The 12,578-nt window shown below is 45.4% G+C and overlaps 1 protein-coding gene across 2 annotated transcripts in view; it reads right to left on the bottom strand.

Moving 5' to 3' along the window:
- NEURL1 (neuralized E3 ubiquitin protein ligase 1) overlaps positions 1-12,578 on the bottom strand; it is a 142,847-nt gene that overhangs the window by 74,104 nt on the left and 56,165 nt on the right. Inside the window, exon 2 of one of the 2 annotated variants that reach the window (XM_036385803.2) lies at positions 9,786-9,849. The exons of the other annotated variant lie outside the window; for it this stretch is intronic. The gene's annotated coding sequence lies outside the window, so the exon portion shown is untranslated. The remainder of the gene's footprint in view (positions 1-9,785; positions 9,850-12,578) is intronic. 2 annotated transcript variants of the gene reach the window in all.

Raw genomic sequence — 12,578 nt, 5'->3', positions numbered from 1 at the left:
CACAGCAAGTAAACCAAAGACTTTACCAGAAGTGAGACTAAACCAGCATTTTCAGAATCACACTGAGCCATCTGCAAGTCACTTGTGGGAACTTTCTCGTTAGGGTAGTCAATGATGGGATCAGCCTCTGCTCTCCAGGCAAACTTTATAGAGAAGTCACATCTTCCTCCTTGACACAAGTGTTGGGTCCTTTCCTGTTTTCCAGACCTCATCAAGGTCTCCTGTGAGCAAGTTTCTGAGCCCTGGGAGCTGACCCAGCATGTCTGGGAAGGTCACCGGGCATGGACCTGCCTCCCACAGCCTCTGTGCAGAACCACCCTGTGAGCTACAACCTGATGGGGCAAAGTCAGACCATGAGTATGAGTGTTACATGACCCCTCCATGTTCCCTCTCTGTATTTACTGGTATAGGCAGAAAATTATGTAAGATGAACCACAAAAAGGAGCTGATTTTCATAGCAAGGGGCCTTGGTTTAACACAAAGGTTTCTCCTGAAAAAAAAGTTCTTTTACCTTGATGGAGAGGGCAAGAACTTCAGATTTCTGCTGATGCTGGCTGTTAGAGGAAAGGCAATCAGGAGCACACTGCATAATGTTCATGAATGTATATAGCTTTTATTATATGACCATTTTACTATTTCCCTTCTTCTTTAAAACAGAAGTGCTATCAATGTGTCTAATGAAGAAAGTAGGTTCATGCATCCAATCAATTATGTCTCACTCTGAGCCCACCACCTTTCAGCTATCAGGCCCATGGTAAATCTCAGATGAACCAAAGGATTCCTCTCCTCAGTCAACTGCAGTCATCTGAAATGTTACTTTTAATGCAAACAAATTACAGTGTCCCTTCAAGAGACAATTAAGGACAGAGTCAAGGAACAGAAATACTGGTGAGACTAACTCAACAAGAGCTACAGAGAAGGTAGCTCTGACTCATTTTAGACTCAGAGAAAAACATTTTCAAAGTAAAACATTTATTTAGAGGTGAATAGACAAGAAGAAAAATGAAAGGACAACAACGGTCAGGGGAATCAACCCCAGAGCAAAGCTCAGAGACCCACAGGGCTGAAGCATGTGCTCCAACCATGGGCACATGCACTGCCAAGCTGGTGGCTCACAGCCACACTCCTGCAGCTCAGCACCCTGCTGTGTCATCACTGACCCCTGACAACTCCTGAGAGCAAACAGTAATTCCACCCCTTGGTTCGCTTTCACTTTACATGAAACTCCCTTTCCTTTAGGGTTAATTTTTAGACTGTTCTTAATGCAACCCTCTGCACATATAGATATCATTGATGCAAAGTTCTTTGTTGAAACTAACGCAGCCATATAAGTTTGGAGATTATATGTATAGAGATAACCTCTTCTTAATTCCTGCTTATGTCTGCAATGGTAATCATATCTGTTTGGTAAATTTATTTTATACTATTAACAATATGAATGTTCAGGCTGTGGGAGTACTTGCTTTGATTACATATGCAACTGATTCCCTAGAACATGTCAATAGACACTGCAAACCTTCCTGAAGAGACACCTGCTGCCTCTAAACTAATTGAATGATAGATTAATATAGAACCCATAATTCTTAAGAAAACAGGAGAAGTAAGGAAGAAGTGAAGAAGGATCAGAGCTAAGAATGCATTCACATAGAGGAGGGAAAGGAGCAGTCCAAGAGAAGACAAATAAGACAACAAAACCTGACAACATTCACTCCCAAGGTCCCACCAGAACAGAGCATCAAAGCTGACAGAAAAGTTAATGAGAAAATGCCATGAAAGCAAAGGACAAAATGAGAACAGGAACAGCCTTTGTTTTCAGCATTGGAGCAAGACCCCTACACTCAAAAACTGCCACAGCTAATGAAAAAACTCATTTGCCTTTCATAAATAAAGCAGTTTTCAGGTATAAACGTGGTTACCCATAAAATCTCCACATACAGAGATGCTACATTTCCTGTCACAAGTGTTGTCAGCAGCAGATAACACTCTATTATTGGTCACCCTGGGACACTGGCAGGTGACACATGGGTCAGAGGCACGCACCAAAATAATCTCTGGAAGTTCCACTTTCAGCAAATGCCAGCACTGTTTTGGCACCATGTCCAAGGTCTTCTGCACCAGTTAATCCAACCCTGAACAGGATTAATTCCTCATACACACAGACTCTTTTGCTTTCAGGGCTATATGGCAATTGCTGAAAGCAGAGGGGGTTTAGAAACAACCTTTTCTCCTCAGTCCTGTATTAGTTCTCAACAAGCAACTGTCTGAAGGATAGAGGAGATGGTCATCCCTTAGGGAGTCTGATATCATCACCAGTCACGCCATCAAATGGCAAGTTACCCCAAAACCTAGCCAATAACTCAGAGATTATTAGAATATAAATCAACACTAATTTGCAGAGAAATCTCACTAGCAGTTGGTGTTGGTTTGTTTTTTTTGGGTTTTTTTGGGGTTGCTGTTTCTTATTTCTTCTGGGATACTCAAAGTTTTAATTAGGTATAAGAAGATAGAAATTATTACACTAGAATATATGTGTGTGTTAGAGAACAAGGCTGTTTAGTGATATTAACTGCAAGGGTAAGTTGTGGTAATTGGAATGGTTATTGCAGTACAATGGACAGTGAGACACAAAGCATGGGGCTGATTTCAGCATATGCATATAGACACACCATTTACCACTCTACAAGGAATTCAGAGAAAGAGGAAAAATAGAGCTCTAAAGTGCAAAGTAAGAGTGAAAGAAGTTGCATACTATAGCCATCTTTCATTGGGGAAATGGCCTCCACCCTCTGTTCTTCCCCAAAGCTCTTCAGCCACTGCCATGGGGGCTGAGGCTTCCACACAGCACCCGAATGTCCCAGATCTCCCACCAACACATGTGAACAAGACCCAGAAACTGCTTTCCAGGAGAACAAAATGTGGGGGGAGGATCATGGGAGATCTTCTGTACAGGAATAAATGACCAGCCAGGAAGGAAAGGAATGTCCATGGAAAATGAGATCCTGATGAATGGGAAATGAATCCAGATAGCCACCCAAAATCCTATTGCCACACAGTGTGGATGAACTCCTGCTATAATTCCTAATTCCTGCCTCCTTCTTCCATTTTGCAGCACACAAATGTGGCTGCATCGCTCACCAGACCTACATATGGGAGATATAAATCTGGTCATGCATAACCCTTATGTGATCCTCTGCATACACCACACAAATGACCCACGAGCTATTATTTATATTGTATTCACAGCTTACAGAGCACCTTCTGCAAGCAGCTTAAAAACTCAGCCATTCCAACTGAAAATCACACCTGTCAGTCAGCACCACCTCCCGGGCTAAAAACCAGACATATCTCACTTGGGACTTCTTTGCAATTACACTGATGCCATACAATTACTGTTTGAAAAATGTGCCATGAGATACCTTTTCCCCTGCTCCTTGTAAAAATGATTCCACAGCAAAATTCTGATGAATGCCGGTGACATGAGTAATTAAAGTGAAAGTGAAACAAGGCCTTGCAACTAATGATTTATTAATAATTACTAGTGGTGGTAGGGTAGTTATTGAGTAAATGTGCAGCTATGCAGACTGACATACTCCTTGCACATGGGCTAACCCACAGTGTAAACTCTAGCAAGTCAAAGGTCCTCTGAAGAGATGTGCACGTGCCATCACAACCTCTGCACGCCTACCTACACTGAACCTCCCTCCAACACAGTGCAGCAGCTTCCTTGGCTAAACCATCACTTTGTGTCAGTTTGGTTCTTAGTGAAAGAGACAAAAAGTACCCAGGTGTTTGGGGATTTTTTTCCTTAGACTGAATCTCAAAATTTGGCCCCTAAAATCAAGAATAGGATCTTTTACAAATAGGAGCTCACTCATGGCCGTACAAGGCATGAAAAACTACTGCAGCACATGAAAGTTGTACCAAACACATAAGAAGAACTCAGGTATTATGACATATGCATCTGTTAGATATTTATTTCAAGCATGATTAGCTAGCAAGTAGTTTAACATAATTACTTAATAAACCCTGACTCTGTTATAGGAAGACTGTAGTGTACAGTCATTCTTGTAGAAACCAGCTTTCTATCAATCACAAGGAACCATATCAACACTTCCTGTTTAAAATACTGTTAAGCACTGCATATATAGATATTACACTTCAAATAGCAAGTAAACATCCTGCCCATCAAGGTTGTGTTACCTTTGAACCTCCTATTTTGACTTCTCTTCTTGCTGCATAGACTGCTCTGGAAAACACCACAAGGACTTCTGCAGAGGGTGTGGGAAAGCAAGAGGGAATGGGAAAGAGGAACAGAGACAGTCACAGTGCCAGGAATACGGACATAGATGGAGACTGCCTGAGTGGGTGTCAGCACTGCACAGAGAATATTCCCATGACCCAACATCTCAAGCCATCAGATGACTCCTTTCACAAACAAACATACTGCTCCTCATGGTATACGCCATTGGGGTTTGTTTGGTAGTGGGGAATAAAGTCAGAAATTGAGCTCTCTTAGGAAGCTCAGGTAGCTTTAGTGACACTAGCTCAAAGCTTATCTTTCCTCCCAGTTCTATCAAGTGGGAAACTTTCCTTCAGGTGACTCAGGGCCCATTCAGCACCCACCATCTCCACCTTAGGGCAGATGATCTTGGCTCTGCAGCCACCTATCAATGGGAAAGCAGCATTTTCACCCAGGGAGATGCCTGTGCATGTGAGCCTGTGTGTGTACCTCTGCATGTGACCCTGTACAGTATGGCTCAAATAGGATCAAGCACTGGCTCGCAGGACTTCACACAGCAGAGCCAAGCATCAGTGCAGGTCCAGGGACACCCAGTGCCACCACCACGGCCATTCAACCCCATGCATGACATGTCACCCATTCGTGGCTTTTCTTGAGCCAAAGGATGTTGAGTCTCCTCTATCCAGCAGGATTGCTGCATATCTTTGCTGTTTGAGAGCACATTTGTGAGTGAAAGGGAGAAAAATTATGCCAGGTGTTCCTCATGATGGTCTGTGTGTAGTTGCACTTGACTGCTGTAAACCTAGAATCACAGAATCATTAAGGGTGGAAAAGATCTCTAAGATAACCAAGACCAACTCCTAACCAGCCCTGCCAAGTCCACCACCTAACCATGTCCCTAGGCACCACATCTACATGCTTTCTGAACACTTCCAGGGCCAGTGATTCCACTGCTTCCCTGAGCAGCCTGTTCCAATGCCTGAATGCCCTTTCAAAGAAGAAATTTTTTCTACTATCCAATCAAAACCTCTCCTGGCACAACTTGAGTCATCTCCTCTTGTCCTTATCTATCCCTCACTGCTTGCCCCACCTCACTACAACCTCCTTTCAGGCAGTTTTAGTGAGTGTTAAGGTCTCCCCTGAGCCTCCTTTTTTCCAGGCTAAACAACCCCAGCTCCCTCAGCTGCTCCTCAAATGATTAACTCTTCAGACCTTCAACAGCTCTGTGGCCCCTCTCTGGACTCACTTGGTTACCTCAATGTCCTTCCTGGACTGAGGGGCTCAGAATTGGACACAGGACTCGAGGTGCAGCCTCAGCAGCGCCCAGTACAGGGGGACAATCCCTGCCCTGGTCCTGCTAGCCACACTATTGCAGATAAAAGCCAGGATGCCATTAGCCTGGGCACACTGCTGGCTCATGTTCAGCTAGCTGGCAGCCAACACCAAACCTCTGTTCTTACATCAGGGCACCCACAGCTTTTAAAACAAACAACCTGATTTTATGGTGTTTTTGACAGGGTGCCTCCCTCAAGAGCCACTTCAGGAGCTTTTATCTCAATTAACTTTTATGACCCTGACAAGGTCAGGGTGTGCTCAGGCAGAGGCAGGACCCAGAAGCCAGCTCTGGGCACAAGTCTCAGGAAAACCTGCTGTCTGCCCAGGACCAGCTCAGCAGAGCAGGAGCAGCATCTCCGCACCTGAGCTAATTTTCAGTGAACAGGTGCTTGTAAAAATCCCACCTCATCCTTGCCACACGGAGAGGTCACCAGAAATGTCTGAAGGACACTGGTTAATTAATTATCTGTGCTATCTAAGACAAAGATTATCAGTCCTAAGGCTATCAATACAACTCCTTTCAGTATCGTTACATTCACTTTCAATTCAATTTATGAGAAATGGATACAGATTCTGTTCTCTTTCCTCAGCTATTTTGAGACACATCTGAAACACAAATATTCAACAGAAAGATGGAACTGAAGGAACAGTAGCCACAGACAAACCACAAGTGCAGATGTAGTCTATTTTTGTTAAATGTGCCTTTGTAGCACGATTTTTTTTATATAATCCCTATTTTTTTTCAAGTATCACTGTGCTGAACAAAGCAGTGCATCACCTCTGTATATAACACAGTCTGTAGCCCGTCTGAAAATTTGAGTTAATTAGCCACATCACCTCCATCTTCCAGCAAATAAAAATTAAAGAGAAGAATGCTTGCTGTAGTAGAATTGCTGAGAGGCAGAAGTTGCAAGATTGCTGTGCAGTCCACTGCCAACTGCAGGCAGGAGACGGCCCCAACAGGAATGCCAAGCCCCTGGCACACACAGGAAACATATATATTTTTTATTCTTTCACTGACTTTTTTTTAATTCATTCAAATAATGCTTCAGAGGGGAAAAGGCACTTACAATCACAAGATGAATGACAGCAGAGGGTTTTTTTTGTTTGTTTGGGTTTTTTTTGGTTTTTGGTTTGTTTTTTTTTGGTGACCCAGCAGTACAATTATTCTGCATACTGCATGCATATCCTGAGATTAAATAAGAAATAAGGTAAGGCCACAGAAACTTCAGAATACAAACAATGAACAAATAAAAAATCTCTATTATCTTGCTAAATATCTTGGGGACAGTCATTTACTTCCTAACTATGCCCATTTGTTCCTTAAACTATAGGGCTTGGACTTGGTAGAAAATATGAGAAGAATCAGGGCTGTAATATGAATATTCACAGTGTAAATGTATATACCTCATGTATCTCTATTCAAATCAAGGATATGAGATACTCCACAGTGCTTTACCTGTGTCTTCCATATCCATGTTTACTATTGTGACACGGAAGGGTTTCTGAAAACCCCATTCACACCTCAATGAGCACGCAGCACACTTACTACATCCAAACCCACGCAGAACATTTCAGATCAAAACAGGGGTTTCATGCTAAGGACTGCAATATTCTCACAGAAGTATCAATTGCACGAGATTTGTGCAGGCAGGGACATGTCTCATACTGTCCATAGAGCCACATTCTGTTTAAGGCTGGCCTATGCAGGGCACTCCGGTCCCTCTCCAGCTCCTCCCTCGCCCCGCTGTGCATCACCCAACAAACCCAGGGAGAGGGCTGCGTTCACAGCCTCAGCTCCGTCAATTCACACCGACATTCATTCCAAACCTTAGCAATTCAGCTAAGAAACTGCTGGTGGGAAGGAGAAATAAGGTGACTGCTCAGAGATCCCGCTCAGCTGCTGGCAGTAACCTTGGCAGCGGGGCTGGCGTTTCCCGGCGGGGCTGTCACACAGCGCACACGGATCCACACGGACACGGTTACTTCTCCTTCCACCCTGACACCTCACAGCGAGCCCGTCAGCGCTGCCCGGGCAGGTATCTACGCCTTATCCCCGTGTTCAACCTGACGAGCCCCATCCCAGCCCGGCCTTCCTCCCGAGCCAGCCCCGCTGCTGGAGCGGGATGCTGCGGGAGGAGAGCCGGGCAGAATCCGCATCCCCGGCATCTCCCGCCGCACCTTTCCCAGCCGCCTCCCGCGGTCGCTCCTTACCGTAGAGCAGGTTTCTCGTCACCTGCCCCCCCATGTCGGCGCAGCCCCCGCCCGGCTCCGGCCCCGGCTCCGCTCCGCAGTCCCCGGCCCCCGCGGGACGCGGCTGCCCCGCGCCGGCAGCCTCCGCCCACACCCGCGCCTCCCGCCGCGGCACCGGCGCTCCGAGCTGTCATCTTTATTTACATAAGAAGGAGGAGACTTCGCTTCCTGAAATAGCTGCCGGCGTTTCACCGATGGAGCGTGTCCCCGATCCCCACGCACAGCGCGGCGGGCGAAGGCACCCACGAGCGGGGCGGCCGGCGCGGCTCAAACCCGGCGGTACTGAGAACAAAGCGGGAGGCACCGCTGACTCCACGGGGCAAAATAAAGAAAACAAAAATTAAGAACTCATTTATAAAACCAAAGGACTCTGGCCATGTGAAACTTTCGCTCACCACTGCAAAACCCTGGAATAAATTAGAGCGGGGAGAAAGAAAAGTTAAAATTTATTACCAGACATCACCACACCAGTCTTCAAACGGCTTTTGCGGGCGAATTGTTAATTATTTAATAGTTTAATAATTATTAATATTTACTAATATTAATATTTATTAATTATTTAATAAAGAAGTGCTCGAAAGGCAGAATGGTTCGCCACAGACTGAAATAATAAAAACATTACCCCCCGTAAACTCTTTTGTGCGGGGCTGGCATGCTCAGCCCAGATCCAATGCTTCCTGCGCTCCAGCTCATTACCTCTGCTGATGGATAAATGGATAATGGCCAGCGTTAGAAAAAGCAGGGGGGTGCCGAGAGCGGTGCAAGGAGGTGCGCAGGGGACTGCAGCCAGGGATGGTCCCTCGGTTGCTCTCTGCATCCCGCAGTTCATGCAGGAGCTCGCTCGTTCCCTCCTCTCCATCTCCAGCACCGCACGCCCCTGCCCACTCACTCCTCTCCCTGCACCTCTCCTGTCCACTGCTCTCTGGGTAAATTAACACAGCAGGCACCGAGCTGCCACAGCTAGCGCCGGCAGATCCCAGCTGGCTCGATGGAAACCAGCTCATGCATCTTTGTGCTGCGCCGCAGTCGCTCCCCTCCCTGCAAAGGAGCGGGAGTGAAACTTGTGCAGCCGCGAGAGCAGCCCTGCCTCCCAACTCTTACCATGGTGTTGGGCAAATCCTGCCATCCCACTGCCTCGATTCTGCCACCGGAAAAAAACGGAAATAAGATTTTCTCTTGCCTGTGTTGTAAGGATTATTTGCTTAGGATGTCTGTGCGCTGAGGTCTCAGCACTTCTGGAGGGGAAAAAAAAAAAAACAACAAAAAGAAAAGGAAAAAAAAAAAGCAGTGCAAAAAAAGCCCAAGCCAAAAAGCATAGTCAGGGTGTTTGCACTAGTGCTGCGTGCTTGAGGAAAGCTGTGTCCAGCATTTTCAACCTGCAAGAGGAGCCTGTCCCGAGCCTTCCATGCAGTCACCACTGCCGGCTCACCCCTGCTCCCACCTGCCCAGCCGGGACGTGCACTCCAGAGCCAAGCAGCAGCTCTTCCTCAGCTGAGCAGCACACAGGCAGCACTCTGCTCATCCCTGCCCAAAGTCATACTCTGCAGAGCACATGGCAGCTTCTTGGCAGAAGAAGAATCTTGCTTTTTTTTCCCCTTCTATTTTTTTTCCCCTCCCCAGATGATGCTGCATTTACAGCAGCAGCGAGTGGGGTGAGGACGTGCCCCGAGCACCGTGGTGTGGCTCCTACAGCCCCAGTGGGTGCAGGACATCTCTCAGGTCACACCAACCCATCACAGCACCCTGCTCTGCTCCCAGGCTGCTGGAGACCCACAGATGCCACAGGGATACTGCTGCTTTCATCTTCCGGGGGGCACCTCACCCTCTCAGGCAAAGGGTCCAGAAATTCACAACATCAAATACCACATTTCACTTGGAAGAATGAAGATTGACTTGGACATTCAATCCCAAGTTTTCTCCCTTGGTTTCTCATTTCAGCTCTGCTTTCCATCCTTACCTTAATCTTGCTACAACTCTGTGAATAATTGACTTCTTGGTTCACTGCCTCAACCAAGGGATTGCTAGAAAAAAAAATATAATTTCATGTTGGCCTAAAAATGAATGCTTTGTGTGTCTCACTGAACAAAATGTTTCTTTAATTCAAAATGAGCCATTTTATTTTCAGAGTTATTTTTACCTCATTTTTTCAAGTTATGGTCATTCAATCCAACTCTGAAATGATGTCCTTAAAAAAAAAAATTAAGCCCTTTGTTTTGAATACACCAAAAGGAAAAGTGTGAATTGCTATCTTGTCTGATTATTTTATTTTTTCCAACTTATTGGCTTTGTTTGTTTGTCTGAAGGGGAGGGTGGAGAGGGCAGACTGCCAGAATGAGTCATCCTGTTTGGCAGAAAATTATAAACAATTTCAATTGATTTTAAAATTGGGGATTTTTTTTTCAAAAAGAATCCAGCATCTCCTCCCACCCCTGAGCTTCCCTCGGTGCTGTGGAGCAGTTCTCGGGGGCACAGACCCTCAGAGCCATCCACAGCAGTAGAATGGCCTGTCACCCCTGTTCTGTGATAATTCCTTGAGGATTATTTGCCATATGGCAAATAATCTTTCCTTCACAGATACATCACACTGAAACTTACTGCTGATTTGTTCTGGCCACCTCCAAGCCCATTTCAGACTTTTATCCATTCCAAATTACTCCTCAGTCTTTCATGTTTCAGGTTCTCCTCTAGACAAAGGGAAATCCTTCCCATTGCCCTGTTCCTGTTTTACAGTTCTCTCTGTCACTACACTCCAGGTCCCCTTGGGCTGTTTCTTTGCCCTTGTCAATAAGGATAAGGCCTCCCATTTTGGCGTCAAGTATAAAAATCAATAACATCACCATTTGCACACCCTCCTAAATCACTGACAAAGGTACTAGGTTGGACCCAACAAAAACCCAGCCCCTAAATCCATTTCCATTCATGAACTGCATCCAGCAAACTCTGGCCAAGCAGCAGTGTTGCTGTCCAAGTCAGGAGAAATCTGCAGCAGGATTATTTTGAGGCAATGTCTGATCTTGCTAAATATACTTATTAACCACAAGAGTAGGATGCTGAGCCTGCAGAGGACTTCTGAAAATAGATTCACAGATATCAAGCCATAGCTAAAACCTTGGATCTTTCCAAGGAGCCTTGAGCAGGCAATGGGGCACCTCTCCCAGCCCTCCCAGGATAAAATCCCCAGCCTTGGGTACCAGGTACCAGGCAGGGTGGCCAGGAAGGATTATGACTATCTGCATTGATTTCCTGGTGTCCTGGTGCGAAGGCTGGCAGGTCAGCAAGGAGGATGCCAAAGAACCATCATGGTCTGGGAAAACACAGCCTAATAGCCCATTCAACCCTGACTGAGGGAAAGCAGAAGAGATACCTGCAGGGAAAGCAGAAGAGATACCTGCAGGGAACCACAGCAGGGAGAACCAGCTCTGCAGAGACCTGTCTTGCACAGGAGGAAACACAGAACAAGATACAAAGAGAGAAGAAGAAAAGGATGAAAACTCAGGGAGATCAAGGATAAGATCATAGTTATGCATAGGCCAGGCCAAGAAAATGAAAATCCAGTTCATGCAAGTCTCATGCAGCTAGAAGTCCTTTGGAACTGGATTTGGCTTTCTGGAGAACAAAGTTTTCAGTTTGTTAGTGAGACAAAACAAGAAATAAAACCTCTCTTGAGGGGGATCACATCTCCTTTAACGGTGCTGCAGGTAGAGACATCCAGCCAAGAAACAGTCCAAGAAGTTTCCTTGAATATCAGCATGGGTAAAAGGTGGGAACTCTGGAAATCAATCTAGTATTCACCAGGTACATGGAATCTTCTCTCAATGACTTTTAAAAGGTTTAAAAGGTTTAAAAGCTGCAATCAGTTTCTCTATTACCATTTACACTTGACTCTGTGGTAACAAACAGGTTGACTAGAAATTGCCCTTTTTCACTCAATGCAGTAGCTCTCAGCTACTGGAGTTCATCTGGGAAGATAGGATAATTTATGGGAACACATTCTTAGGTCTTTTTTCAGCATGAGTCTCTGACTGCTCCTAAGGGGAAGCTTCACCTGTACAGAAAACAGATTTCCTTCAGGAACCTCTGCCATTGTAACTTCAGAGGAAAAATTATGTTCTCAGTAGGAAAGCAACCAAGAAAAAATGTCTCACCAACATGCACAAGAAACAGCTAGGAAACCTTGCCTTCTATGCATTCCTTTAAAATTAATTTATTGCCATTAACAGAGGTGACTTAGATGAAAGGTGTGTCTCCACCTTCAATCCTTTTTCTGCAATGCAAAGACACAGATACTGCTGCAGCAAGCAATATGCTGATTAGCTGACGTTTATGCAGCCATTTGGGAATATAACGACTTATGTCATTATTAAGCATTATTATAAAGCTGCAGCTCTGGATGAAAGCCAAATCTCACAGTGTAAGTCAAAGGAAATTCAAAATTCTGGCTTAAACTCTTAAAATTGAAATCACGACTCATACCTACAAACCACAGCACTGCCACTGCTAACCCAGGTGGCTCAATTACCCCAATACAATTCTCTGCAGGCACAGCAGGAAGGGGAATTTGAGGACAGGAAAAAATCTTTAGGCTGACTAACCACCTCCCATTTGCACTTAGCTTAAAATGAGACATCAGCTATGTTTGCTTTAGTGACAGGAGCTGCAGCAGCACAGTGGTAAAGGCTGTCTCTGGCAGGGCAATAAAGACATCAGGGGGGTGTTGCAATGGATGTCCAGGTTGTGAAGGAGAGCCAGA

The sequence above is a fragment of the Molothrus ater genome, chromosome 8, assembly GCF_012460135.2.
Source record: "Molothrus ater isolate BHLD 08-10-18 breed brown headed cowbird chromosome 8, BPBGC_Mater_1.1, whole genome shotgun sequence".
In the NCBI taxonomy this organism is placed as follows: Eukaryota; Metazoa; Chordata; class Aves; order Passeriformes; family Icteridae; genus Molothrus; species Molothrus ater.
This window is presented reverse-complemented; position numbering and strand designations above follow the sequence as displayed.